Raw genomic sequence first — 26,593 nt, forward strand, 5'->3', positions numbered from 1 at the left:
GAAGCCCTGAGCCACCTGAATTTAATAACTATCCTGCTTGTCATGATTTGGAGATGCCGGTGTTGGACTGGGGTGTACAAAGTTAAAAATCACACAACACCAGGTTATGGTCCAACAGATTTAATTGGAAGCACACTAGCTTTCAGAGCAACGATCCTTTCTATCACCTGATGAAGGAGCGTCGCTCCGAGAGCTAGTGTGCTTCCAATTAAACCTGTTGGACTATAACCTGGTGTTGTGTGATTTTTTTATCCTGCTTGTGGGAGCTTTAACCTATAATCGCTCATCGAAGAGACCAGGGTTAGAGGCTGCCTGCCTCAAATTCCGCCATCTAGTGGCGTCCACAATCACCGACAGTTTTCATTCAGTTTTGCTTTGGCATTGAAAGCTCTTGCCTTGTATTGGCAACATTATACTGGAGGTAGACTTCGCAATGTCACCACAACCATGTTCTAAATAGAGCTGTACTTGGGCGGGGACTCAGGAATTATGGTGCGTTGGATTTGTAAAGCCTGAGTGCTTTACACTCTGGAGAAAGGGAGCGTATGTATTTACAGAGCAACCCCAAGATTTTCTGAAGTGTTTCATGGTCGATGAACTACTTTCGACCGGTTGTCGGTGCTGTTACATGGTAAGTGTGGATGCCAGTCTGCTCCCATCAAACACCCACAGGCAACCATTTGAAAGTCTCCTTCCAGTGATGTTGGTTGTGGGATAAGGGCACAGGAGGGGAACCTGTCTTTGCAACAGTGCCACGGGACGTTTTGCGAATGGGGGTGGTATTTCAGTTGGGGACTCCCGATTAAAAGTCAGCACCCGTGACAGTGCAGCACTGGGGGTTTTTAGATTAGATTACTTACAGTGTGGAAACAGGCCCTTCGGCCCAACAAGTCCACACTGCCCCGCCGAAGCGCAACCCACCCATACCCCTACATTTACCCCTTACCTAACACTACGGGCAATTTAGCATGGCCAATTCACCTAACCTGCACATCTTTGGACTGTGGGAGGAAACCGGAGCACCCAGAGGAAACCCACGCAGACACAGGGAGAACGTGCAAACTCCACAGTCAGTCGCCTGAGGCGGGAATTGAACCCGGGTCTCTGGCGCTGTGAGGCAGCAGTGCTAACCACTGTGCCACCGTGCCGCCCTGTTTGGGTGAAACTTTGCACTCGGTAGTAGAGCTCGAACATCAGATAAAGCAGCAGCCATTCAGCCCATCCAGCCCATTCGATCATGGCTGGTATGTTTCTCAACCCCATTCACCTGCCTTCTCCTTGTGACCTTTGATCCCCTTACTAAGTAAAATTCTATCTCTCTCTGTCCTCACAGCCCTCTGTGGCAATGAGTTCCACAGATTCCCCAACCTTCTGGCTAAAGACCTTCCTCCTCATCTCAGTTCTGAAGGGTCACCCCTTCACTCTGAGGCTGTGCCCTTGTCTTCTGGTCTCTCCTGCTAGTGAGACCATCTTCTGGTTCACTGATCTCTCTCCCCCCCACCCCGACTACACACCAATTGGTCGCCTCAATGCAGCATGAAATGGGGAGGGGGTTTAGAGAACGCAGCTCCTGCCACCTTTTCAAGGGCAATTAGGGACGGGCAATAAATAGCGATGTCCACATCCCACTAATACATAAAATAAAAACTGTGCCAACCTACAAATGATGCTTGGGACAGAGTTAGTCAGAGAGTCATAGAGTTGTACAACACAGAAACAAACCCTTTGGTCTAATTCATCCATGCTGACTCAATAACCTAAATCAATCTAGTCCCATTTGCCAGCACCCGGCCCATTTCCCTCCAAACCCTTCCTGTTCATATATCCATCCAAATGCCTTTTAAATGTTGTAATTGTACCAGCCTCCACCACTTCCTCTGGCAGCTCATTCCATACACGTACCACCCTCTGTGTGAAAAAGCTGCCCCTTAGATCTCTTTTATATCTTTCCCCTCTCACCCTAAACCTGTGCCCTCTAGTTCTGGACTCCCCGACCCCAGGGAAAAGACCTTGTCTATTTATCCTATCCATGTCCCTCATAACTTTGTAAACCTCTATGAGGTCACCCCTCAGCCTCCGACGCTCCGGGGAAAACAGCTCCAGCCTGTTCAGCCTCTCCCAGTAGCTCAAACCCTCCAACTCTGCCAACATCCTTGTAAATCTTTTCTGAACCCTTTCAGGTTTCACAACATCCGAACATGTAAAGGTCTGGTTCAGTTGAGCGTGCTGGTCTATTGCAGGGTGTGGCAAGGGCTGAGCGCTTGCCATGTCGCGGAGTGATCCTTCCACATCAATGAGGTGGAAATGTTAAATCTTTCATTTTTGCCTCTGGTCTTTGTCCTGTTGACTGCAGCCCCATTTGCTGCTCACAGACCTTGCCAACAGCGAATTAAATTGTAGTAAATCCTGGAAATTTTGTTTCTGTGTTCACTGTGAATTCCACAGAGGATTCCTGCAGCAATATATCCTTGTCTAGTTCATAATTAACTTTAGAATTGTCCATTGTACGAGTTAGATGTACTGTGGCTTTGTTGTATTTTGGCAGAGGGGAGGGGGAAATTATTTGTGCCAAGGTTAACCGTTGGACTCCTGGAGATATATTCATCTCCCTGAACCGGGTATTGCCCCTGTATTTTGCTGCAGTAGGTATATACAGATTTCTTACAATAGTCATCATTGACTCGCATTTAATGCACAGTTCAATGCTTCAGAATGAGGACAGAAATATGGTAATGTCCTCAGCAGATCAGAGAGCAGGGATACAGTTTTTCCCTAGTCATATAGCCCGGTAAATGACCCTCTTGTCTGCCCCGCGAAACAATTTCAGTTTATATTTCAGATTTCTGACATCACAGAATCATAGGATCCCGACAGTGTGGAAACAGGCCATTCAGCCCAACCCATCTATGCTGAAGGTATCTCACCCAGACCCACCCCATCCCTGAAATCTTGCATTTCCCATGGCCAATCCGCCTAGCCCACACATCTTTGGACTGTGGGAGGAAAGCGGAGCACTCGGACGAAACCTGTTGCAAAATAGATGTTCAACTGATCCTGCCAACCTGTTGTTAATCCCTTCGACTCCAGACAGAACAGAAGCTTCTTACAAAGGTGCATTTTCGGTCAGACTGATGCTCACTTTGTTAATCCTTTGTTTTTTGTAAACTATCTACATAAAATCTCTGAAGCAACGTGCAAACTCCCCATGCCTGTGGAATAGAATCCAGGCTCCTGGTGTTGTGAGGCCGCAGTGCTGACCACTGAGCCACCATGCCGCCCAACGTTGCTATGAAACATTTCAGACAGATTTTTAATCGGCAAGGCAACCAGGTAGGAAAGTGGGGTTGAGGATTATAACATCAGCCAAGATCTCATTGAATGGCAGACGGACAGACTGCCCCCACGTTTTATGGGGGTTGAATCCGCCCATCCACATATTTTCTTGTTCCCTTTGTTCCCATTCTCTGTCTGAAACCTGGATGTCTTGGGTGGTAGAGGGAGTGTACCCTAGCCCTGAGTCAGAATCTCCAGGTTCAAGTCCCACACTGGCGCTCAATGACCATGGAGGGCTGTGTTAATATTGTGACCAAACAACCTGTCTATCGGTTTGATATGCCAACGGAAAGTGATCACAGTGGGAGAGCTAAAAACAATGACTGCAGATGCTGGAAACCAGATTCTGGATTAGTGGTGCTGGAAGAGCACAGCAGTTCAGGCAGCTTCCAAGTAGCTTCGAAATCTTTGGATGCTGCCTGAACCGCTGTGCTCTTCCAGCACCACTAATCCAGACAGTGGGAGAGCTCCCTGGTCAGACAGAACAATGTGGGAACTGTCATGTAACACCCTCTCTAAGCTCCGAGACTCCATGTGTCACTTCATGAGAGACCTTCGTTTTATAACAACTCTTTTCACTAACGTGAGGGGCGACAGCTTAATTTTTCTATGATCTGTTCTACCCATTTATAACTCTGTCAACGCGCATCTTTTAAAAGTCTAGTGTCCTTTCTGCTAGCATCTACAGTCTGGCATCAGAGGTCACTGTTCAAGAAGACATGGTAAGCTATTTCGGATTGAGATATAGAGAGACTCCTTCACCCAGAGAGTGCAGAGCCCTGTGGAGCTCTCTGCCACAGAAAGCAGTTGAAACTAAAACATTGTATGTTCTCAAGAAGAAGTTGGACATCGTTCTCAGGGCTAAAGGATCAAAGAGTATTGGGGAGAAAGCAGAAACAGGGGACTGTGTTGGATCAACCACGGTCATATTGAATGGTAGAATCGGCTCAAAGGGCCACATGGCCTACTCCTGCTACTATTCTCTGTGTGCTTTAACTGCTACTTACTGAAATAACTGCACAGAGGCCGGTGACCCGTCACTGAATCACCCCATCAGCCTCATTCCTGATGAAGGGCTCATGCCTTAAACGTCGATTCTCCTGCTCCTCGGTTGCTGCCTGACCTGCTGCGCTTTTCCAGCACCACATTCTCGACTTTATTTACACCGGCACAGTACGTAGGTTCTGACAAGCCAGCTCAGAGCCAGTTCCTTAGCATGAGGCAACCTCCTGAATCCCCTGTTTAAATCTGTCAGCCAGGCTCCCCAGTGGGCCCCAATCTGGGAGCCCATGTCAATGAGATCTATCTGCTGCTCGTTTCAATCACTACACTTACCCACTTGTTCAATCCTTTGGCTGTGGAAGCCCTTTTTATTTTACATTGGCTTTTTCAATATTTGTAAAGTGGTGGATTCAAAGTTTAAACTCAGAACATGACAGATACATTACAGATCAACCTTTGATTTGCTTTGTTGCAACGCACCAATGGCAAGGAAGGGTTCTGCTGGTGCGTAAATGCAGCTGTATCTTTGTGAGTATCAATGGACAGAGGTTACTTACAAAGTGGCATTTTCCAATTGTATGTCTTATGTGCAGAACCTTGCCTGTAAAGCTGTATACTGTGCAGCTAGAGATAGCCTTTAATGTGGTTTGGAAAACAATATGCACACCTACCTGGCAAGACAACATTTTGGGGACATGAAATAGAAAAAAATGATAATTAAAAAAAAAATTAAAGAAAGTGAGAAACCTAGTTAGAGTCATAGATGAAATGAAACCTCCAATCTAACTTGTCCGTGTCAACCAGATGTCCTAAATTAACTTTGTCTCATTTGCCAGCACCCGGCCAATATCCCTCCAAAACCGTCCTATTCATATACCCATCCGAATGCCTCTTAAATGTTGCAATTGTACCAGCCTCCACCACATCCTCTGGCAGCTCATTCCACACACGTACCACCCTCTGGGTGAAAGGGTTGCCCCTTAGGTCCCTTAAAAATCTTCCCCTTTAGGTTTGGACTCCCCTACACCAGAAAAAAAAAGACCTTGGCTATTAACCGGATCCATGTCAGTCATGATCTTATAAACCTCAAGGTCACCCCATAGCATCAAACGCTCCCAGCCTATTCAGCCTCTCCCTATAGCTCAAGTCTCCAATCCTGGCAACACCCGTGTAAATCTTTCCTGAATCTTTTCAGGTTTCCTACAGCAGTGAGACCAGACTTGAACATAGTATTCCTAACCAATGTCCTGTACAGCCACAACATGACCTCCCAATTTCTAAATTCAATGCACTGACCAATAAAGGCAAGCATACCAACTGCCTTCTTTACTACCCTGTCTACCTGTGATTCCACTTTCAAGGTACCTGCACCCCAAGGTCTCTTTGCTCAACAACACTCCCCAGGACCTTACCAGACTGAAAGAGAATTTCTATAGAAAAGTTAAAAAAAATTTAAAATTGAGCATTAGTCCGTCAGAAAATGTCCCTTTGTACGTAGCTCCTGTTCTGTTTGATAGAAAGAGAATCTAAGGGATTGATAACAGAATATAATGAGATTTTGCAAGTTTTCTCTATAGTGGATGTCAGTAATATCCCTAAAATATCTGCAAATCAGGAAAGGAAGGGGGCAGAAATTCAAAAAACATGACGATCACCCAGCGACGTGGTGTCGATGAGCCCCAGCGTGGCAAGGGCCCAGGTCCTTCAAAAAGAAAAATGGTGAGTGAGATAATAGATGTATTGGTTCTTCTTTTCCAAAGTTGAAGACTGAGATGAGGAGAATATCTTTCTTACAGAAGGTTCTGAGTTCTTGGAACTCTTTCTCAAAATGCATTTCAAGTTGAACTTCTGAATATTTTTAAGTCAAGAGAGATTAGATTTCCTGCAGGGTGGAAACAGGCCCTTCGGCCCAACAAGTCCACACTGACCCTCCGAAGAGTAACCCACCCAGATCCATTTCCCTCTGACTAATGCACCTAACACTATGGGCCATTTAGCATGACTAATTCACCTAACCTGCAGATCCTTGGACTGGTTGTGAGGTGAGTGGTGGTGAGGTATGTAGTTGTGAGGTGAGTGTTGTGAGGTGAGTGGTTGTGAAGTTAGTGGTTGTGAGGTGAGTGGTTGTGAAGTGAGGAGTTGTGAGGCAAGGGGTTGTGAAGTGAGTGGTTGTGAGGTGAGGGGTTGTGAGGTGAGTGGTTGTGAGGTGAGTGGTTGTGAGGTGAGGAGTTGTGAAGTGAGTGGTTGTGAAGTGAGTGGTTGTGAGGTGAGGGGTTGTGAGGTGAGTGGTTGTGAAGTGAGGGGTTGTGAGGTAAGGGGTTGTGAAGTGAGTGGTTGTGAGGTGAGTGGTTGTGAGGTGAATGGTTGTGAGGTGAGGGGTTGTGAGGTGAGTGGTTGTGAGGTGAGTGTTTGTGAGTTGAGTGGTTGTGAGGTGAGTGGTTGTGAAGTGAGTGGTTGTGAGGTGAATTGTTGTGAGGTGAGTGGTTGTGAGATGAGTGATTGTGAGGTGAGTGTGAGTGGTTGTGTGGTGGATTGTTGTGAGGTGAGTGGTTGTGAGTGTGAGTGGTTGTGAGGTGAGTGGTTGTGAGGTGAGGGGTTGTGAGTTGAGTGGTTGTGAGGTGAGGGGTTGTGAGTTGAGTGGTTGTGAGGTGAGGGGTTGTGAGTGGAGACGTTGCGAAGTGAGTGGTTGTGAGGTGAGTGGTTGTGAGGTGAGTGGTTGTGAAGAGAGTGGTTGTGAAGAGAGTTGTTGTGAAGAGAGTGGTTGTGAGGTGAGTGGTTGTGAGGTGAGTGGTTGTGAAGTGAGTGGTTGTGAGGTGAGTGGTTGTGAGGTATATGGCTGTGAGGTGAGTGGTTGTGAGGTATGTGGTTGTGAGGTGAGGGGTTGTGAGTTGAGTGGTTGTGAAGTGAGTAGTTTTGAAGTGAGTGGTTGTGAGATGAGGGGTTGTGAGTTGAGTGGTTGTGAGGTGAGTGGTTGTGAGTTGAGTGGTTGTGAGGTGAGTGGTTGTGATGTGAGTGGTTGTGAGGTGAGTGGTTGTGAGTTGAGTGGTTGTGAGGTGAGTGGTTGTGATGTGAGTGGTTGTGAGGTGAGTGGTTGTGATGTGAGTGGTTGTGAGGTGAGTGGTTGTGAGGTATGTGGTTGTGAGGTGAGGGGTTGTGAGGTGAGTGATTGTGAGGTGAGTGGTTGTGAAGTGAGTGGTTGTGAGGTGAATTGTTGTGAGGTGAGTGGTTGTGAGTGTGAGTGGTTGTGAGGTGAGTGGTTGTGAGGTGAGTGGTTGTGAGGTGAGGGGTTGTGAGTTGAGTGGTTGTGAGGTGAGTGGTTGTGAGTTGAGTGGTTGTGAGGTGAGTGGTTGTGATGTGAGTGGTTGTGAGGTGAGTGGTTGTGAGTTGAGTGGTTGTGAGGTGAGTGGTTGTGATGTGAGGGGTTGTGAGTTGAGTGGTTGTGAGGTGAGTGGTTGTGATGTGAGTGGTTGTGAGGTGAGTGTTTGTGAGTTGAGTGGTTGTGAGGTGAGTGGTTGTGATGTGAGTGGTTGTGAGGTGAGGGGTTGTGAGTTGAGTGGTTGTGAGGTGAGGGGTTGTGATGTGAGTGGTTGTGAGGTGAGTGGTTGTGAGGTGAGGGGTTGTGAGTTGAGTGGTTGTGAGGTGAGTGGTTGTGATGTGAGTGGTTGTGAGGCGAGTGGTTGTGAGGCGAGTGGTTGCGAAGTGAGTGGTTGTGAGGAGAGTGGTTGTGAGTTGAGTGGTTGTGAGGTGAGTGGTTGTGAAGTGAGTGGTTGTGAGGTGAATTGTTGTGAGGTGAGTGGTTGTGAGATGAGTGATTGTGAGGTGAGTGTGAGTGGTTGTGTGGTGGATTGTTGTGAGGTGAGTGGTTGTGAGTGTGAGTGGTTGTGAGGTGAGTGTGAGTGGTTGTGAGGTGAGTGGTTGTGAGTGTGAGTGGTAGTGAGGTGAGTGTGAGTGGTTGTGAGGTGAGTGGTTGTGAGTGTGAGTGGTAGTGAGGTGAGTGTGAGTGGTTGTGAGGTGAGAACATGGCCTGGGTAGATGAGTCATTGTCTTGTTGCAAGGTGGTGCGAGTGACTGAGTACCTTACTTTGGTTGTGAGATGTGGTTGTGAAGTGAGTGGTTGTGAGGTGAGTGGTTGTGAGGTATGTGGTTGTGAGGTGAGTGATTGTGAGGTGAGGGGTTATGAGGAGAGTGGTTGTGAGTTTAGTGGTTGTTAGGTGAGTGGTTGTGAGGTATGTGGTTGTGAGGTGAGTGGTTGTGAAGTGAGTGGTTGGGAGGTTAATTGTTGTGAGGTGAGGGGTTGTGAGGTAAGTGTGAGTGGTTGTGAGGTGAATTGTTGTGAAGTGAGTGGTTGTGAGGTGAGTGGTTGTGAGATGAGTGGTTGTGAGGTGCGTGTGAGTGGTTGTGTGGTGGATTGTTGTGAGGTGAGTGGTTGTGAGTGTGAGTGGTTGTGAGATGAGTGATTGTGAGATGAGTGGTTGTGAGGTGAGTGTGAGTGGTTGTGTGGTGGATTGTTGTGAGGTGAGTGGTTGTGAGGTGAGTGGTTGTGAGATGAGTGATTGTGAGATGAGTGGTTGTGAGGTGAGTGTGAGTGGTTGTGAGGTGAGTGTGAGTGGTTGTGAGGTGAGTGGTTGTGAAGTGAGTGGTTGTGAGGTGAGTGGTTGTGAAGTGAGTGGTTGTGAGGTGAGTGTGAGTGGTTGTGTGGTGGATTGTTGTGCGGTGAGTGGTTGTGAGGTCAGTGATTGTAAGATGAGTGGTTGTGAGATGTGTGGTTGTGAGGTGAGTGTGAGTGGTTGTGAGGTGAGGGGTTGTGAGGTGAGTGTGAGTGGTTGTGAGGTGAGTGTGAGTGGTTGTGAGTTGAGTGGGTGTGAAGTGAGTGGTGTGAGGTAAGGGGTTGTGAAGTGAGGGGTTGTGAGGTGAGGGGTTGTGAGGTAAGTGTGAGTGGTTGTGAGGTGAATTGTTGTGAGGTGAGTGGTTGTGAAGTGAGTGGTTGTGAGGTGAGGGGTTGTGAGGTGAGGGGTTGTGAGGTGAGTGTGAGTGGTTGTGAGGTGAGGGGTTGTGAGGTGAGTGTGAGTGGTTGTGAGGTGAGTGTGAGTGGTTGTGAGTTGAGTGGGTGTGAAGTGAGTGGTGTGAGGTAAGGGGTTGTAAAGTGAGGGGTTGTGAGGTGAGGGGTTGTGAGGTAAGTGTGAGTGGTTGTGAGGTGAATTGTTGTGAGGTGAGTGGTTGTGAAGTGAGTGGTTGTGAGGTGAGGGGTTGTGAGGTGAGTGTGAGTGGTTGTGAGGTGAGGGGTTGTGAGGTGAGTGTGAGTGGTTGTGAGGTGAGGGGTTGTGAGGTGAGTGTGAGTGGTTGTGAGGTGAGTGTGAGTGGTTGTGAGGTGAGAACATGGCCTGGGTAGATCAGTCATTGTCTTGTTGCAAGGTGGAGCGAGTGACGAGTACCTTACTCTAGTTTTTAATTTCTATGTCTCTCTATTTGTCTTGGTAAATGCTGTGCAGTTTAAACTATCAGAGCTGTCTGTTAGAGGTTTACAAAGTTGTGAGAGGCTCCAATGGAATGGATAGTTGGAGTCCTTTTCTGAGGCTAGAAACATCCATTACGAGGGGACGTTTAAAGTAAAACTGGGCAAACTGTAAAGGAGATGTGAGAGGCATGTTTTTTACACGGGGAGAGTAAATTCCTGGAATGCACTGCCGGAGAAGGTGGTGGATGCAAATACAATAGCACTTTGATAGGTATATGATTAAGCAGGGAATAGAGGTACACAGATCATGTCGAAAGAAAAGGTTTCAGGTTTAGAAAGGCATCATGTGCTGGCAATGTCTTGGTGGGCTGAAGGTCTTGTTCCTGTGCACAGACACACACACACACACAGATGCACACACTCACATACACAGACAAACAGACCAGACACACACACAGGCACACACACACAGACTCACACACGCACACAGACACACACGCACCACACACATACAGACATGCACCACGCACACAGACACGCACCACACACACACAGACTCACACGCGCACACAGACACACACATATATGCACCACACGCACACAAACACACACCACACAGACGCGCAAAAACACACACACACATTCACACGAACACACACGGAGACATGCACCACACACACACACACACACACAGACACACACACACACATGCACCACACACATAGACACGCACCACATACACAGACAAGCACCACACGCAGACACAAGCACACCCACACACATGCACACACATAGACACGCACCACACACACAGACACACGCACACACTCACACATGCGCACACTCACGCACATGCACACACACATACACATGCACACAGAGACAAGCATCACACACAGACACACACACACTCACGCACATGTACACAGACATACACATGCACACACAGAGACAAGCAGTACACACACAGAAACATGCACACACTCACGCACATACACACACACTCGCACATGCACACAGACATACACATGCACACAGACATACACATGCACACACATAGACATGCACCACACACACAGTCATATGCACACAATCACATGCAGACACGCACACGTACACACACATGCACCCACATACACAAACACAGGCACACACACAGACACGCACACACCACATACACATAAATACTGACACACACACACAGACACACAAACACACAGACATACACTCTGTCATACACACATACAGACACACACAGACACAGACACACACACACATACATGCACACACACACGCACACATGCACACGCGCACGCACACACAAGATCTCTCTTATATAGAGTCATAGAGATGTACAGCATGGAGACAGACCCTTCAGTCCAACCTGTCCATGCCGACCAGATATCCCAACCCAACCTAGTCCCACCTGCCAGCACCCAGCCCATATCCCTCCAAACCCTTCCTATTCATATACTCATCCAAATGTCTCTTAAATGTTGCAATTGTACCAGCCTCCACCACTTCCTCTGGCAGCTCATTACATACACGCACTACCCTCTGAGTGAAAAAGTTGCCCCTCAGGTCTCTTTTATGTCTTTCCCCTCTCACCCTAAACCTATGCCCTCTAGTTCTGGAATCCCCCAACCCCAGGGAAAGTGCTTTCTCTACTTATCCTATCCATGACCCTCATAATTTTGTAAACCTCTATAAGGTCACCCCTCAGCCTCCGATGCTCCAGGGAAAACAGCCCCAGCCTGTTCAGCCTCTCCCTGTAGCTCAGATCCTCCAACCCTGGCAACGTCCTTGTAAATCTTTTCTGAACACTTTCAAGTTTCACAACATCTTTCCGATAGGAAGGAGACCAGAATTGCACGCAATATTCCAACAGTGGCCTAACCAATGTTCTGTACAGCTGCAATATGATCTCCCAACTCCTGTACTCAATACTCTGACCAATAAAGGAAAGCATACCAAACGCCTTCTTCACTATCCTATCTACCTGCAACTCCACTTTCAAGGAGCTATGAACCTGCACTCCAAGGTCTCTTTGTTCAGCAACACTCCCTAGGACCTTACCATTAAGTGTATAAGTCCTGCTAAGATTTGCTTTCCCAAAATGCAGCACCTCGCATTTATCTGAATTAAACTCTATTTGCCACTTCTCAGCCCATTGGCCCATCTGATCAAGATCCCGTTGTAATCTGACATAGCTTTCTTCGCTGTCCACTACACCTCCAATTTTGGTGTCATCTGCAAACTTACTAACTGTACCTCTTATGCTCACATCCAAATCATTTATGTAAATGACAAAAAGTAGAGGACCCAGCACCGATCCTTGTGGCACTCCACTGGTCACAGGCCTCCAGTCTGAAAAACAACCCTCCACCACCACCCTCTGTCTTCTACCTTTGAGCATGTTCTGTATCCAAATGGCTAGTTCTCCCTGTATTCCATGAGATCTAACCTTGCTAATCAGTCTCCCATGGGGAACCTTGTCGAACGCTTTACTGAAGTCCATATAGATCACATCTACTGCTCTGCCCTCATCAATCCTCTTTGTTATTTCTTCAAAAAATGCAATTGTTTGTGAGACATGATTTCCCACACACAAAGCCATGTTGACTATCCCTTACTTTTCCAAATACATGTACATCCTGTCCCTCAGAATTCCCTCCAACAACGTGCCCACCACCGAGGTCAGGCTCACCAGTCTATAGTTCCCTGGCTTGTCCTTACCATCTTTCTTAAACAGTGGCACCACGTTAGCCAACCTCCAGACTTCCGGCACCTCACCTGTGACTATCAATGATACAAATATCTCAGCAATGCCTTCTCTAGCTTCCCAGAGTTCTAGGGTACACTTGATCAGGTCCTGGGGATTTATCCACTTTTATGCATTTCAAGATATCCAGCACTTTCTCCTCCGTGATATGGACATTTTTCAAGATGTCACCATCTATTTCCCCACATTCTATATCTTCCATGTCCTTTTCCACAGTAAACACTGATGCAAAATATTCATTTAATATCTGTCCCATCTCCTGCGGCTCCACATGGAGCCTGCCTTGCTGATCTTTGAGGGGCCCTATTCTCTTCTGAGTTACCCTTTTGTCCTTAATGTATTTGTAAAATCCCTTTGGATTCTACTTAATCCTCTTTGCCAAAGCTATCTCATGTTCCCTTTTTGCCCTCCTGATTTCCCTCTTCAGTATACTCCTACTTCCTTTATACTCTTCTAAGGATTCACTCGATCTATCCTGTCTATACCTGACATATGCTTCCTTCTTTTTCTGAACCAAGCCCTCAATTTCTTTAGTCATCCAGCATTCCATATACCTACCAGCCTTCCCTTTCACCCTGACAGGAATATACTGTCTCTGGATTCTTGTTGTCTCATTTCTGAAGGCTTCCCATTTTCCAGCCGTCCCTTTACCTGCGAACATCTGCCCCAATCAGCTTTTGAAAGTTCTTGCCTAATACCGTCAAAATTGGCCTTTCTCCAAATTAGAACTTCAACTTTTAGATCTGGTCTATCCTTTTCCATCACTATTTTAAATCTAATAGAATTATGGTCACTGGCCCCAAAGTGCTCCCCCACTGATACCTCAGTCACCTGCCTTGCCTTATTTCCCAAGAGTAGGTCAAGTTTTGCACCTTCTCTAGTAGGTACATCCACAAACTGAATCAGAAAATTGTCTTGTACACACTTAACAAATTCCTCTCCATCTAAACCCTTAACACTATGGCAGTCCCAGTCTATGTTTGGAAAGTTAAAATCCCCGACCATAACCACCCTATTATTCTTACAGTTAGGGGGTCTATAATACAATCCCAATAAGGTGATCATCCCTTTCTTATTTCTCAGTTCCACCCAAGTAACTTCCCTGGATGTATTTCCGGGAATATCCTCCCTCAGCACAGCTGTAACGCTATCCTTTATCAAAAACACCACTCTCCCTCCTCTCTTGCCTCCCTTTCTATCCTTCCTGTAGCATTTGTATCCTGGACCATTAAGCTGCCAGTCCTGCCCATCCCTGAGCCATGTTTCTGTAATTGCTATGATATCCCAGTCCCATGTTCCTAACCATGCCCTGAGTTCATCTGCCTTCTCTGTTAGGCCCCTTGCATTGAAATAAATGCAGTTTATTTTATCAGTTCTATCTTGTTCTCTGCTTTATCCCTGCCTGTCCTGACTGTTTGACTCGCTTCCTTTCTCAACTGTACCCATCTCAGATTGATTTGGAGATGCTGGTGTTGGACTGGGGTGTACAAAGTTAAAAATCATACAACACCAGGTTTTAGAACATAGAACATAGAAAAATACAGCGCAGTACAGGCCCTTCGGCCCTCGATGTTGCGCCAATCCAAGCCCACCTAACCTACACTAGCCCACTATCCTCCATATGCCTATCCACTGCCCGTTTAAATGCCCATAAAGAGGGAGAGTCCATCACTGCTACTGGCAGGGCATTCCATGAACTCACGACTCGCTGAGTAAAGAATCTACCCCTAACATCAGTCCTATACCTACCATCCCTTAATTTAAAGCTATGCCCCCTCGTAATAGCTGACTCCATACGTGGAAAAAGGTTCTCACAGTCAACCCTATCTAAACCGCTAATCAACTTGTACACCTCTATCAAGTCACCCCTAAACCTTCTTTTCTCCAATGAAAACAACCCCAAGTGCCTCAGCCTTTCCTCATAGGATCTTCCTACCATACCAGGCAACATCCTGGTAAACCTCCTCTGCACCCGTTCCTGTGCCTCCACATCCTTCCTATAGTATGGCGACCAAAACTGCACACAATACTCCAGATGAGGCCGCACCAGAGTCTTATACAACTGCAACATGACCTCAGGACTCCGGAACTCAATTCCTCTACCAATAAAAGCCAGTACGCCATATGCCTTCTTCACCGCACTATTTACCTGGGTGGCAACTTTCAGAGATCTGTGTACATGGACACCAAGATCCCTCTGCTCATCCACACTACCAAGTATCCGACCATTAGCCCAGTACCCCATCTTTTTGTTACTCTTACCAAAGTGAATCACCTCACACTTACCCACATTGAACTCCATTTTCCACCTTTCTGCCCAGCTCTGCAGCTTATCTATATCCCGCTGTAACCTGCCACATCCTTCCTCACTGTCAACAACTCCACCGACTTTCGTATCATCCGCAAACTTGCTCACCCAACCTTCTAGCCCCTCCTCCAGGTCATTTATAAAAATGACAAACAGCAACGGTCCCAAAACAGATCCTTGTGGAACACCGCTAGTAACTGCACTCCAAGATGAACCTTTACCATCAACTACTACCCTCTGTCTTCTTCCAGCCAGCCAATTCCTAATCCAAACCTCCAACTCACCCTCAATGCCATATCTTTGTATTTTCTGCAGCAGCCTACCATGGGGGACCTTATCAAACGCCTTACTAAAATCCATATATACCACATCTACCGCTTTCCCCTCATCTACCTCCTTAGTCACCTTCTCAAAGAATTCAATAAGGTTTGTGAGGCACGACCTGCCCTTCACAAAACCATGCTGACTATCCTTGATCACATCATTCTTATTCAGATGTGCATAAATCCTATCCCTTACAATTCTCTCTAAGACTTTGCCCACAACAGAAGTGAGACTCACCGGCCTATAGTTACTAGGGTTAGCCCTACTCCCCTTCTTGAACAAGGGAACCACGTTTGCTAGCCTCCAGTCCTCTGGCACTACTCCTGTAGACAAAGAGGACATAAAAATCAAGGCCAATGGCTCTGCAATCTCCTCCCTTGCTTCCCAGAGAATCCTAGGATAAATGCCATCAGGCCCAGGGGACTTATCTATTTTCACCCTTTCCAGAATTTCCAACACCTCTTCCCTACGTACCTCAAAGCCATCCATTCTACTTAATTGTGACTCAGTATTCACATCGGCAACAATGTCCTGTCCCTGAGTGAATACTGACGAAAAGTATTCATTCAGTGTCTCCCCAATCTCTTCAGCCTCCACACGCAATTTCCCACCACTATCCTTGACTGGACCTATTCCTACTCTAGTCATTCTTTTATTCCTGACATACCTATAGAAAGCCTTTGGGTTTTCCCTAATCCTACCAACTAAGGACTTTTCATGTCCCCTCCTTGCTGCTCTTAGCTCTCTCTTTAGATCCTTCCTGGCTACCTTATAACTCTTAATTGCCCCAATTGAACCTTCATGCCTCATCTTTACATAGGCCGCCCTCTTCCTTTTAACAAGGGATTCCAATTCCTTATTAAACCACGGCTCCCTCACATGACCCCTTCCTCCCTGCCTGACAGGTACATACTTATTAAGGACACTCAATAGTTGCTCCTTGAACAAGCTCCACATATCAATTACACCCTTCCCTTGAAGCCTACTTTTCCAAGCCATGCATCCTAAGTCGTGCCTCACCGCATCATAATTTCCCTGCCCCCAGCTATAACTCTTGCCCTGCAGTGCACACTTATCCCTCTCCATCACTAGTGTAAAAGTCACTAAATTGTGGTCACTGTCCCCAAAGTGCTCACCTACCTCCAATTCTAACACCTGGCCTGGTTCATTACCTAGAACCAAATCCAGTATAGCCTCACCTCTTATTGGCCTGTCTACATATTGTGTCAGGAAACCCTCCTGCACACATTGGACAAACACCGACCCATCTAACGAACTTTAGCTGTAGCTTTCCCAGTCAATATCTGGGAAGTTAAAGTCCCCCATAACAACCACCTTATTACTTTCACTCTTCTCCTGAATCATCCTCGCAATCCTTTCTTCTACGTCTCTTGGACTATTAGAAGGCCTGTAAAAAACTCCTAACAGGGTGACCTCACCTTTCCTATTCCTAACCTCAGCCCAAACTACCTCAGATGGAGAGTCTTCATCCATCGTCCTTTCCACCACTGTAATACTATCTTTGACAAGCAATGCCACACCTCCCCCTCTTTTACTCCCACCTCTGACCCTACTAAAACATTTAAACCCTGGAACTTGCAACAGCCAATCCTGTCCCTGTTCTACCCATGTCTCCGTAATAGCCACAACATCGAAATCCCAGCTACCAATCCACGCTGCAAGTTCACCTACCTTATTTCGTATACTTCTTGCATTGAAGTATACACACTTCAAGCCACTTTCCTGTTTACAGGCACCCTCCTTTGAGATTGATGACATGTTCCTAACCTCCCTACACTCCAGGTCCTGCACCCTAAAGCTACAGTCTGGGTTCCCATGCCCCTGCAGAGTTAGTTTAAACCCCCCCCCAAGAGCACTAGCAAACCTCCCCGCAACGATACTGGTGCCCCTCAGGTTCAGGTGTAGACCATCCTGTTTATAGAGGTCCCACCTTCCCCAGAAAGAACCCCAGTTATCCAAATACCGGAATCCCTCCCTCCTGCACCATCCCTGTAGCCAATCATTTAACTGTTCTATCTCCCTATTCCTCGACTCTCTATCACGTGGCACGGGTAACAAACCAGAGACAACAACTCTGTTTGTTCTAACTCTGAGCTTCCAACCTAGCTCCCTAAAAGCCTGTCTAACATCCTCAGCCCTCTTCCTACCTATGTCGTTGGTGCCAATGTGGACCACGACTTCGGGCTGCTCCCCCTCCCCCTTAAGGACCCGGAAAACACGATCAGAGACATCGCCTGGGAGGCAACATACCAAACGTGAGTCTCTCTCGCCCCCACAAAACCACCTATCTGTGCCCCGAACTATCGAGTCCCCAATAACTATTGCTCTGCTCTTCTTATAGTCCAACAGGTTTAATTGGAAGCACTAGCTTTCGGAGTGCTGCACCTTACCACCTGATGAAGGAGCAGCACTCTGAAAACTAGGACTTCCAACTAAACTTGTTGGACTATAACCTGGTGTTGTATGATTTTTAACAGTTTCAGATTAATCTCTTTCGTCACTATCTCCCTGGGTCCTATTATAAATCCTGCTAAGCAGTCTAGCAAATCTCCCTGCCAGTATATTAGTCCCCTTCAACTCAGGTTCAATCCCTCCTTCTTGTTATGCACAAACATACACCTTCTGCAGTCACACCCTCTCACACATACCCCATCACTTAACCAAGTTTACATACACAGATATACACACATACTCTATCACGTGCACTCACACCCACGTGCACACTCAATCTGTCACTCCTACATACGCACATATATGGGGTGAATTTATTTTTGCAGAATTACATTCTATTTAGCTCAGCAGCTGCATGGATTCATGTTAAACTCTGTAAAACTACACAGAGGGTTTGTCAGTCTCATATAGCATTGGGAGACAAGACAGACAGATCTATCTTGAGAATGTAATTTAAAAGCAATTCTGGGATGTACATATCAAAGAGCAGAAACCAGCATATCCCATTATAAAAGAGGAAAGCTTTAATCTCGTGTTGCTTACTCTATCACATCTCCATTACACTAGACTCCTTTGGTTATAAATTCTGTGAGCATGATCTTAACCTCTGCAACCACCTGATGAAGGAGCAGTGCCCCGAAAGCTAGTGCTTCCAATTAAATCTGTTGGACTATAACCTGGCGTTGTGTGATTTTTAACTTTGTCCATCCCAGTCCAATACCACCACCTCAAAGTCATACAAACATTGAAGTACATTATCAAGGCCAACACTTGAGGGCAGTACTGACAGAGTGCCATGTTGGCGAATGACCCATCCTTCAGATCAGATGATAAAGTGAGACCCTGGAGCCTTCCAAGGTTTGGATAAAATATTCCATGGAACTATTTGGCGGAAGAACATTGCACCTGGCCTAGACCCCCGGTGAATATTAATCTCTTCACACAGACCTGAAAGAAAGCCTCTCTGGTCATTGTTATCTCACGGTTTGTGTGGACTTGACTAATGTGAAGCCAAATTAATGAAATTATAACAGAGATCACAAGTTAAATTAAAAGTACTTCTGTGAAGCACTGTAGAGTTTTGAGGACATTAGACATACATTAAAAAACAAACTTTTGAACATTCAGGGAGGATAAAAACATACTCATTAGAATTATGCAAGGAATAGACATAACAACTTACTTATTAAATGTGCTGTCATTAATCCCGTGTCCGTGCTGTCATTTACCCCGTGTCCGTGTTGTCATTAATCCCGTGTCCGTGTTGTCATTTACCCCGTGTCCGTGTTGTCATTTACCCCGTGTCCGTTTTGTTATTTATCCTGTGTCCGTGTTGTCATTTATCCCGTGTCCTTGTTGTCATTTACTCCGTGTCCTTGTTGTTATTTACTCCGTGTCCGTGTTGTCATTTATCCCGTGTCCGTGTTGTCATTTATCCCGTGTCCGTGTTGTTATTTATCCCGTGTCTGTGTTGTCATTTATCCCGTGTCCGTGTTGTCATTTATCCCGTGTCCTTGTTGTTATTTACTCCGTGCCCGTGTTGTCATTTACTCCGTGTCCGTGTTGTTATTTACCCCGTGTCCGTGTTATCATTTACCCCGTGTCCGTGTTGTTATTTACCCCGTGTCCGTGTTATCATTTACCCCGTGTCCGTGTTGTTAATTACACTGTGTCCGTGTTGTCATTTACCCCGTGTCCGTGTTGTCATTTACCCCGTGTCCATGTTGTCATTTATTGCGTGTCCATGTTGTCATTTACCCCGTGTCCGTGTTGTCATTTACCCCGTGTCCGTGCTGTCATTTACCCCGTGTCCGTGTTGTCTTTTACCCCGTGTCCGTGTTGTCATTTACCCCGTGTCCGTGCTGTCATCTTCTCCGTGTCCGTGTTGTCATTTACCCCGTGTCTGTGTTGTCATTTACCCCGTGTCTGTGTTGTCTTTTACCCCGTGTCCGTGTTGTCATTTATCGCGTGTCCGTGTTGTCATTTGCCCTGTGTCCGTGTTTTCATTTACTCCGTGTCCGTGTTGTTATTTACCCCGTGTCCGTGTTATCATTTACCCCGTGTCCATGTCGTCATTTATCCCGTGTCCGTGCTGTCATTTAGCCCGTGTCCGTGTTGTCATTTACCCCGTGTCCATGATGTCATTTACCCCGTGTCCGTGTTGTCATTTATTGCGTGTCCGTGTTGTCATTTACCCCGTGTCCGTGCTGTCATCTTCTCCGTGTCCGTGTTGTCATTTACCCCGTGTCCGTGTTGTCATTTACCCCGTGTCTGTGTTGTCTTTTACCCCGTGTCCGTGTTGTCATTTATCGCGTGTCCGTGTTGTCATTTGCCCCTTGTCTGTGTTTTCATTTACTCCGTGTCCGTGTTGTTATTTACCCCGTGTCCGTGTTATCATTTACCCCGTGTCCGTGTCGTCATTTATCCCGTGTCCGTGCTGTCATTTAGCCCGTGTCCGTGTTGTCATTTACCCCGTGTCCATGATGTCATTTACCCCGTGTCCACGTTGTCATTTATCCTGTGTCCGTGTTGTCATTTACCCCGTGTCCGTGCTGTCATTTATCCCGTGACCGTGTTGTCATTTATCCCGTGTCCGTGTTGTCATTTACCCCGTGTCCGTGTTGTCATTTACCCCGTGTCCATGTTGTCTTTTACCCCGTGTCCGTGTTGGCATTTACCCCGTGTCCGTGTTGTCTTTTACCCCGTGTCTGTGTTGTCATTTACCCCGTGTCCGTGTTGTCATTTATCCTGTGACCGTGTTGTCATTTATCCCGTGTCCGTGTTGTCATTTACCCCGTGTCCGTGTTGTCATTTACCCCATGTCTTTGCTGTCATTTACCCCGCGTCCGTGTTGTCTTTTACCCCGTGTCTGTGTTGTCATTTACCCCGTGTCCGTGCTGTCATCTTCTCCGTGTCCGTGTTGTCATTTACTCCGTGTCCGCCTTGTCATTTACCCCGTGTTCGTGTTGTCATTTACTCCGTGTCCGTGTTGTCATTTACCCTGTGTCCGTGCTGTCATTTATCCCGTGTCCGTGTTGTCATTTACCCCGTGTTCGTGTTGTCATTTACTCCGTGTCCGTGTTGTCATTTACCCTGTGTCCGTGCTGTCATTTATCCCGTGTCCGTGTTGTCATTTACCCCGTGTCCGTGTTGTCTTTTACCCCGTGTCCGTATTGTCATTTACCCCGTGTCCGGGTTGTCATTTACCCCGTGTCCGCGTTATCATTTACTCCGTGTCCGTGTTGTCATTTACCCCGTGTCCGTGTTGTCATTTACTCCGTGTCCGTCTTGTCATTTACCCCGTGTCCGCGTTATCATTTACTCCGTGTCCGTGTTGTCATTTACCCCGTGTCCGTGTTGTCATTTACCCCGTGTCCGTGCGGTCATTTACCCCGTGTCCGTGCTGTCATGTACCCCGTGTCCGTGTTGTCATTTTCCCCGTGTCCGTGTTGTCATTTACTCCGTGAACGTGTTCTCATTTATCCCGTGTCCATGTTGTCATTTACCCTGTGTCCGTGCTGTCATTTATCCCGTGTCCGTGTTGACATTTTCCCCGTGTCCGTGTTGTCATTTACCCCGTGTCCATGTTGTCATTAACCCCATGTCCGTGTTGTCATTTACCCCGTGTCCGTGTTGTCATTTACTCCGTGTCCGTGTTGTCATGTACCCCGTGACTGTGTTGTTATTTACCCCGTGTCCATGTTGACATTTACCCCGTGACCGTGTTGTTATTTACCCCGTGTCCGTGTTGTTATTTACCCCGTGTCCGTGTTGTCATTTACCCCGTGACCGTGTTGTTATTTACCCCGTGTCCATGTTGACATTTACCCCGTGACCGTGTTGTTATTTATCCCGTGTCCGTGTTGTCATTTAACCCGTGTCCGTGTTGTCATTTACCCCGTGTCCGTGTTGTCATTTATCCCATGTCCGTGCTGTCATTTACCCCGTGTCCGTGTTGACATTTTCCCCGTGTCCGTGTTGTCATTTACCCCATGTCCGTGTTGTCATTTATCCTGTGTCCGTGTTGTCATTTACCCCGTGACCGTGTTGTTATTTACCCCGTGTCCATGTTGACATTTACCCCGTGACCGTGTTGTTATTTACCCCGTGTCCGTGTTGTTATTTACCCCATGTCCGTGTTGTCATGTATCCTGTGTCCGTGTTGTCATTTACCCCGTGTCCGTGTTGACTTTTTCCCCGTGACCGTGTTGACATTTAGCCTGTGTCCATGTTGTCATTTACCCCGTGTCCGTGTTGTCATTTACCCCGTGTCCGTGTTGACTTTTTCCCCGTGACCGTGTTGACATTTTGCCTGTGTCCATGTTGTCATTTACCACGTGTCCGTGTTGACATTTACCCCGTGTCCGTGTTGACATTTTCCCCGTGTCCATGTTGTCATTTACCCCGTGTCCGTGTTGACATTTTCCCCGTGTCCGTGTTGACATTTTCCCCGTGTCCGTGTTGTCATTTACCCCGTGTCCGTGTTGACATTTTCCCCGTGTCCGTGTTGTCATTTTCCCCGTGTCCGTGTTGACATTTTCCCCGTGTCCGTGTTGACATTTACCCCATGTCCGTGTTGTCATTTACTCCGTGTCCGTGTTGTCATTTACCCCGTGTCCGTGTTGTCATTTACCCCGTGTCCGTGTTGTCATTTACCCCGTGTCCGTGTTGACATTTTCCCCGTGTTGGTGTTGACATTTACCCCATGTCCGTGTTGTCATTTACTCCGTGTCCGTGTTGTCATTTACCCCGTGTCCGTGTTGTCATTTACCCCGTGTACGTGTTGTCATTTACTCCGTGTCCGTGTTATCATTTTCCCCGTGTCCGTGTTGACATTTTCCCCGTGTCCGTGTTGTCATTTACTCCGTGTCCGTGTTGTCATTTACTCCGTGTCCGTCCTGTCATTTACCCCGTGTCCGTGTTGTCATTTACCCCGTGTCCGTGTTGTCAATTGTCCCGTATCCATGTTGTCATTTATCCCGTGTCCGTGTTGTCATTTATCCCGTGTCCGTGTTGTCTTTTACCCCGTGTCCGTGCAGTCATTTACCCCGTGTGCGTGTTGTCATTTACCCCGTGTCCGTGTTGTCATTTACCCCGTGACTGTGTTGTTATTTACCCCGTGTCCATGTTGACATTTACCCCGTGACAGTGTTGTTATTTACCCCGTGTCCGTGTTGTTATTTACCCCGTGTCCGTGTTGTCATTTACCCCGTGACCGTGTTGTTATTTACCCCGTGTCCATGTTGACATTTACCCCGTGACCGTGTTGTTATTTATCCCGTGTCCGTGTTGTCATTTAACCCGTGTCCATGTTGTCATTTACCCCGTGTCCGTGTTGTCATTTATCCCATGTCCGTGCTGTCATTTACCCCGTGTCCGTGTTGACATTTTCCCCGTGTCCGTGTTGTCATTTACCCCATGTCCGTGTTGTCATTTATCCTGTGTCCGTGTTGTCATTTACCCCGTGTCCGTGTTGACATTTTCCCCGTGACCGTGTTGACATTTACCCCGTGTCCATGTTGTCATTTACCCCGTGTCCGTGTTGACATTTTCCCCGTGTCCGTGTTGTCATGTACCCCGTGACCGTGTTGTTATTTACCCTGTGTCCATGTCGACATTTACCCCGTGACCGTGTTGTTATTTACCCCGTGTCCGTGTTGTTATTTACCCCATGTCCGTGTTGTCATTTATCCTGTGTCCGTGTTGTCATTTACCCCGTGTCCGTGTTGACTTTTTCCCCGTGACCGTGTTGACATTTAGCCTGTGTCCATGTTGTCATTTACCCCGTGTCCGTGTCGTCATTTACCCCGTGTCCGTGTTGACTTTTTCCCCGTGACCGTGTTGACATTTTGCCTGTGTCCATGTTGTCATTTACCACGTGTCCGTGTTGACATTTACCCCGTGTCCGTGTTGACATTTTCCCCGTGTCCATGTTGTCATTTACCCCGTGTCCGTGTTGACATTTTCCCCGTGTCCGTGTTGACATTTTCCCCGTGTCCGTGTTGACATTTTCCCCGTGTCCGTGTTGTCATTTTCCCCGTGTCCGTGTTGACATTTTCCCCGTGTCCGTGTTGACATTTACCCCATGTCCGTGTTGTCATTTACTCCGTGTCCGTGTTGTCATTTACCCCGTGTCCGTGTTGTCATTTACCCCGTGTCCGTGTTGTCATTTACCCCATGTCCGTGTTGACATTTTCCCCGTGTTGGTGTTGACATTTACCCCATGTCCGTGTTGTCATTTACTCCGTGTCCGTGTTGTCATTTACCCCGTGTCCGTGTTGTCATTTACCCCGTGTACGTGTTGTCATTTACTCCGTGTCCGTGTTATCATTTTCCCCGTGTCCGTGTTGACATTTTCCCCGTGTCCGTGTTGTCATTTACTCCGTGTCCGTGTTGTCATTTACTCCGTGTCCGTCCTGTCATTTACCCCGTGTCCGTGTTGTCATTTACCCCGTGTCCGTGTTGTCATTTGTCCCGTATCCGTGTTGTCATTTATCCCGTAACCGTGTTGTCATTTATCCCGTGTCCATATTGTCATTTATTGCGTATCCATGTTGTCATTTATCCCGTGTCCATGTTGTCATTTATCCCGTGTCCGTGTTGTCTTTTACCCCGTGTCCGTGCAGTCATTTACCCCGTGTGCGTGTTGTCATTTACCCCGTGTCCGTATTGTCATTTACCCCGTGTCTGTGCTGTCATTTACCCCGTGTGCGTGTTGTCATTTATCCCGTGTCCGTGCTGTCATTTATCGCGTGTCCGTGCAGTCATTTATCGCGTGTCCGTGTTGTCATTTACCCCGTGACCGTGTTGTTATTTACCCCGTGTCCGTGTTGTCATTTACCCCGTGACCGTGTTGTTATTTACCCCGTGTCCATGTTGACATTTACCCCGTGACCGTGTTGTTATTTATCCCGTGTCCGTGCTGTCATTTATCCCGTGTCTTTGTTGTCATTTACCCGGTGTCCGTGTTGTCATTTACCCCGTGTTCGTGTTGACATTTTCCCCGTGACCGTGTTGACATTTATTCCGTGTCCGTGTTGTCATTTATCCCGTGTCCGTGCTGTCATTTACTCCGTTTCCGTGTTGTTATTTATCCCGTGTCCGTGTTGTCATTTATCCCGTGTCCGTGTTGTAATTTACCCCATGTCCGTGTTGTCATTTACCCCGTGTCCATGTTGTCATTTACCCCGTGTCCATGTTGTCATTTATTGCATGTCCATGTTGTCATTTACCCCGTGTCCGTCTTGTCATTTACCCCGTGTCCGTATTGTCATTTACCCCGTGACCGTGTTGTTATTTACCCCGTGTCTGTGTTGTCATTTACCCCATGTCCGTGTTGTCATTTTCTCCGTGTCCGTGTTGTCATTTACCCCGTGACCGTGTTGTTATTTACCCCGTGTCCGTGTTGTCCTTTACCCCATGTCCGTGTTGTCATTTACCCCGCGTCCGTGTTGTCATTTACCCCGTGTCCGTGCTGTCATTTACCCCGTGTCCGTGTTGTCATTTGTCCCGTATCCGTGTTGTCATTTATCCCGTAACCGTGTTGTCATTTATCGCGTGTCCATGTTGTCATTTAGTGCGTATCCGTGTTGTCATTTATCCCGTGTCCGTGTTGTCATTTATCCCGTGTCCATGTTGTCATTTATCGCGTGTCCATGTTGTCATTTAGTGCGTATCCGTGTTGTCATTTATCCCGTGTCCGTGTTGTCATTTATCCCGTGTCCGTGTTGACATTTTCCCCGTGTCCGTGTTGTCATTTATCCCGTGTCCGTGTTGTCATTTACCCCGTGACCGTGTTGTCATTTATCCCGTGTCCGTGTTGTCATTTACCCCGTGTGCGTGTTGTCATTTACCCTGTGTCCATGTTGTCATTTACCCCGTGTCCGTTTTGTCATTTACCCCGTGTCCGTGTTGTCATTTACCCCGTGACCGTGTTGTTATTTACCCTGTCTCCGTGTTGTCATTTACTCCATGTCCGTATTGTCATTTACCCCGTGTCCGTGTTGTCATTTACTCCGTGTCCGTGTTGTCATGTACCCCGTGACCGTGTTGTTATTTACCCCGTGTCCATGTTGACATTTACCCCGTGTCCGTGTTGTCATTTACTCCGTGTCCGTGTTGTCATGTACCCCGTGACCGTGTTATTAATTACCCCGTATCCATGTTGACATTTACCCCGTGACCGTGTTGTTATTTACCCCGTGTCCGTGTTGTCATTTACACCGTGACCGTGTTGTTATTTACCCCGGGTCCATGTTGACATTTACCCCGTGACCGTGTTGTTATTTATCCCGTGTCCGTGCTGTCATTTATCCCGTGTCCGTGTTGTCATTTACCCCATGTCCATGTTGTCATTTAGCCCGTGACCATGTTGTCATTTACCCCGTGTCCGTGTTGTCATTTACCCCGTGTCCGTGCTGTCATTTTCCCCGTGTCCGTGTTGACATTTTCCCCGTGACTGTGTTGTCATTTACCCCGTGTCCGTGTTGACATTTTCCCCGTGTCCATGTTGTCATTTATCCCGTGTACGTGTTGTCATTTACTCCGTGTCTGTGTTATCATTTTCCCCGTGTCCGTGTTGTCATTTATCCTGTGTCCGTGTTGTCATTTACCCCGTGACCGTGTTGTCATTTTCCCCGTGACCGTGTTGTCATTTACCCCGTGTCCGTGTTGTCATTTATCCCGTCTCCGTGTTGTCATTTACCCCGTGTCCGAGCTGTCATTTACCCCGTGTCCATGTTGTCATTTATCCCATGTCCGTGCTGTCATTTACCCCCTGTCCGTGTTGTCATTTACCCCGTGTCCGTGTTGTCATTTACCCCGTGACCGTGTTGTTATTTACCCCGTGTCCGTGTTGTCATTTACCCCATGTCCGTGTTGTCATTTATCCCATGTCCGTGCTGTCATTTACCCCCTG

The sequence above is a fragment of the Chiloscyllium punctatum genome, chromosome 12 (genome assembly GCF_047496795.1).
Source record: "Chiloscyllium punctatum isolate Juve2018m chromosome 12, sChiPun1.3, whole genome shotgun sequence".
NCBI classification, from domain to species: Eukaryota; Metazoa; Chordata; class Chondrichthyes; order Orectolobiformes; family Hemiscylliidae; genus Chiloscyllium; species Chiloscyllium punctatum.